Consider the following 5000-nt stretch of genomic DNA (forward strand, 5'->3'; position numbering starts at 1 on the left):
CAAAAGCAGCTCGTGGTGCTCAGCAGACATTTCTGACAGCAGCTTGCGGAATAAGCGATGTTGGAGGCTCGAAGTGGAGCAAATAAAATTAATTGTAGCCATTATCTATTGTTGTTTTAAGCTCCCCGCTTAGTTTGTTTAGAGTGTTATATTCACGTTCTGTAGGCTACTATTGTAGACATTTCTGCATGAATTTCTGAACACTCGCGGAATACGTTTTTCTCTGCTTTTATGGCTGGGCCAATCGGGGGTCGCCTCTGGGCCGCATGCGGCCCCCGGGCCGCTAATTGAATAGGCCTGGCCTACAGCATAGAGTAGACCCTATGGTTGGCCTGGACAGCTATCAGCTACAGCGCGCTGGCCGTTTGCTCAGAAGAATCATTCTGACACCGTATGTGTGACTGTGTGTGTGACATGTCCATACACAAACGGCAACAAGAAAAGACCGACAGGCTACACACCACCCCGAGTTAATTTAATTCATAGATTAATAAATATCTCGAATAATATCAAATAATAGTCTATTCTTACCTTTAACAATGACCAAAACGTCCTCTCCTCCTGGCATTCGTCTGTGCGAAGTCCTTCACTATGTAACATGTTTGTTAAATCCATTTGACGTGCACGCTGGCTTTCAATGCTGAGAATCGCTAGTCTGGAGAGTCTGTCCTGGGACATGGTGGTGCTTCTCAGATAGCTTTTGATCATTTTGAGTTTTGAAAACGATCTCTCGGCCGGGTCGCAGAAGCTGCTTTGGGTCGGTTTGTGAGAAAATATGACATTTTGGGAAGTTTCGCTGCATTTTGTTACATTTTATATTGCTCTTGCCGTTGGCTGGCCACATGTCGAAGTGTCCTTGGGCAAGACACTGAACCCCAAATTGCTCCCAGTGAGCGGGCTTGGTGAGGCGCCTTGCATGACAGCTTGCCGCCATTGGTGTGTGAATGTGTGTGTGTGAATGAGAGGCTGTTGTAAAGCGCTTTGGATAAAAGGCGCTATAGAAGTGCAGTCCATTAGACCTCTCTCAGCCCAGTGACCACGGACAGATCTTTACATTTACATTAACATTTATATGTTAGACATTTATCAGACGTCTTTATCCAAAGTGACAACAAATACATTTGTCTAAGTAAGTGAATCATTATCCATCAGTCATCATAAAACAAAAACAATGGTGCAAGAACCAGGGGTCATTGGCACTCACAATGCTAGAAGAAGGAAGAACTAAATAAATATAAATAAATAAATAAATACAGTAAAGAAACTGTACAGGGGGGTAGTGGGGATAAAGAGGGACAGTCAACGGTCACGCACCTCCCTATCTGCAAGAACTCATCACTTCACAAACCTCCACCCGCACCCTCAGGTCTTCAAACAGTTTGCTCCTCCAGGTCCCCAGTACCAGGCTTCGCACCATGGGGGACCGAGCCTTCTGTTCGGCTGTGCCACGCCTGTGGAACAGCCTTCCTAGCCAGCTAAGGGCAGTACAGAGCCTGGACTCTTTTAAGACAGGCCTAAAAACCTTTTTTATTCAAAAAGACTGCTGAACCTGTGTTCAATGTTGTGATTTATTTTGTTAGTTTTTTCACTATGTTTTTAACATGTGTTTTTAGGTTGTTTTGTTTTTAACTTATTATGTTTTTACGGTTGTTGTTTTTTTTCTCTCTGTAGCACTCTCTGAGATTCTTTTGAATGAAAAGTGCAATACAAATGAAATGCATTATTATTATTATTATTATCAAGATGTAGCCTGAAGAGATGGTTCCTCATTCTACGGCGGAAGAGACCTCTCAGAGCCCGGTGACCACGAACTGACCTCTCTCAGCCTCTCCCAGCCTCTCCCAGACGGTCATCTAGACTCCCTCTGCACCCCACAACAACAACAACAACAACAACAACTCACAGCCTGGATGTATTACAAATCATACACTCTTTATTTTGATAACTGTGTTATTAACACTAACTAAATCACAGACAGACAGACAAACACCAATACCATCAATTCGTTTACATTTTTAAATGAGAGAGGTGGAGTTATTTCACATGGAGGAAGGCCCAACAGGGGGTGCTGTTGACGCTAGAAGTCTAGGCCACACACACACACACACACACACACACACACACACACACACACACACATGCACACACACGCAGACACACACGCAGACACACACACACACACACACACACACACACACACACACAGTACTGGATGACCTGTCCTGGAAGGACAACACAACAGCCACCATCAAGAAGGCACAACAGCGGCTCTACATCCTGAGAGTCCTCAGGAAGGAACACAGCAAGCAGGAGATACTGGTGACCTTCTACCGTGGCGCAGTGGAGAGCATCCTCACCTACGGCATCTGCAACTGGTTCTCCAGCTGCACAACCGCGGAGAGAAATGCGCTACAGAGAGTCGTGAGAACAGCTCAGAAGATCACCGGCGCCCCCCTCCCCTCTCTGGAAGAGCTGTACAACACACGCTGTCTCAGGAAGGCCTCCAAGATCTCCAGGGACCCAACCCACCCTGGGTACGAACACTTTACCCGGCTGCCCTCGAAAAGGCGGTACAGGACCATGGCCGCAAGGACAAACAGACTGAAGAACAGCTTCTACCCCAGGGCCATCCAGGCCCTGAACACAGCAAAGACCTAGGTTCTGGGCCCTGGACAGTCTGGACGGATTGATGGCAGCTGCTGGACTGAAAAAATCAGGTGTAGTGCTGAGGCACAAATATGTACATTTCAAGCCTGCAAACTGCGACACTTTAAATGAATGTGCAATAACACTATGTGCAATATGACAACCCTAGTCGTCTATCTGTACAGTATAGTATAGTGGATAGTGTACATAGCCTTTATTTATGTAAACCAGCTCCTTCCCTTCTTGTGTTTTTTTTTTTTTTTTTTTTTTTCCTTTCCTAACACCAGGGGAGCCACCCCTCCTAAATTTCGTTGTTTGGTACCTGTACTATAGCAATGACAATAAAGACCATTCCATTCCATTCCATTCCATTCCATTCCGGGCCCACATACTCACACGCCTCCCGCCCAACCTGGATCCATACCAGTTCGCCTACAGAGCCCACAGGTCCACAGAGGACGCCATCGCGACGACTCTCCACGCCACTCTATCCCACCTGGAGAGGGGAAACAGCTACGCGAGACTGCTCTTCGTGGACTTCAGCTCCGCCTTCAACACCATCCTTCCAGACAGGCTAGTGACCAAACTACTAGACCTGGGTCTATCACACTCTATATGTGTGTGGATCAAGGACTTCCTGACCGACCGCCCCCAGAGGGTGCGGGTGGGCCCCCACACCTCCACAGCCCTCAGACTCAGCACTGGGTCCCCCCAGGGCTGCGTGCTAAGCCCCATCCTCTACAACCTCTACACCTACGACTTCACCCCCGTCCACCCCAGCAACTCCATCGTAAAGTTTGCAGACGACACCACCGTGGTGGGATGTATCTCGGGGGGGGGACGAGGCGGCGTACAGGGATGAGGTAGAGCAACTGAGCAAGCTGTGCAAGGTTAACAACCTGCTGCTGAACAAGTCAAAGACCCAGGAAATCATCGTAGACTTCAGGAGGAAAAAGTCCGAGATCCAGCCCCTGCTCATTGACGGAGAGAGCGTGGAGAGAGTCTCATCCATCCGATTCCTGGGGACGCACATGCGGGATGACCTGACCTGGAAGGACAACACAAAAGGCACCATCAAGAGGGCACAACAGCGGCTATACACCCTGAGATGCCTCAGGAAGGAACACAGCAAGCAGGAGATACTGGTGACCTTTTACCGCGGCGCAGTGGAGAGCATCCTCACCTACGGCATCTGCAACTGGTTCTCCAGCTGCACAACAGCGGAGAGAAATGCGCTACAGAGAGTCGTGAGAACAGCACAGAAGATCACCGGCGCCCCCCTCCCCTCTCTGGAAGAGCTGTACAACACACGCTGTCTCAGGAAGGCCTCCAAGATCTCCAGGGACCCGACCCACCCTGGGTACGTACACTTTACCAGGCTGCCCTCGAAAAGGCGGTTCAGGACCCTGGCCGCTAAGACTAACAGACTGAAGAACAGCTTCTACCACAGGGCCGTCCAGGCCCTAAACACAGCAAAGACCTAAGTTCTGGGCCCTGGACAGTCTGGACGGATTGTATGGCAGCTGCTGGACTGAAAAAATCAGGTGTAGTGCTGAGGCACAAACATGTACATTTCAAGCCTGCAAACTGTGACACTTTAAATAACGTGAAACAATACTATTGTGCAATATGACAACCCTAGTCGTCTATCTGTACAGTATAGTACAGTGGATTGTGTACATAGCCTTTATTTATGTAAACCAGCTCCTTCCCTTCTTATGATTTTTTTTAAAAAGTGTTTTTTTTCTCCCTTTTCCTAACACCAGGGGAGCCACCCCTCCTACATTTCGTTGTTTGGTACCTGTACTGTAGCAATGACAATAAAGTCCATTCATTCATTCATTCATTCCTGTACTACCATTGAATGGAGGCTTTTAGTTCAAGGCTGAGAACACAATCACCATGGTTTAGAATGCTCCAGGCATGCTCCATAGCATAGCATTATTATCACAGTATAATACTGTATTCAATAGCATAGCATTATTATCACAGTATAATACTGTATTCAATAGAATAGCATTATTAGCACAGTATAATACTGTATTCAATAGAATAGCATGACCCCCGTCAGTCTCCCCCAGCCTCAGCTTCCCCCTCCCCCTCCCCCCTCTTCCCCCCTGCCTCCCCCCTCAGCCTCTGTGTGAGAATAATGCACTACCTTTCTCTCTCTCTCTCTATCTCTATCTCTCTCGCTACCTCTATCTTTCCTTCTCTCCCTCCCTCTCTCTCTCTCTGTCTCTCTCTGGAATGTCTTTCAGTTGACTGTCAGCATTCAGGAAAGGGAGGGGGGGAGGGGGGGGGGGGGGGTAGCAGCTATACCTGCTGTTCATGTTTAGAATATGAACACACACTTA

Source organism: Nansenia antarctica, assembly GCF_963989245.1.
Source record: "Nansenia antarctica genome assembly, chromosome: 1".
NCBI lineage: Eukaryota > Metazoa > Chordata > Actinopteri > Argentiniformes > Microstomatidae > Nansenia > Nansenia antarctica.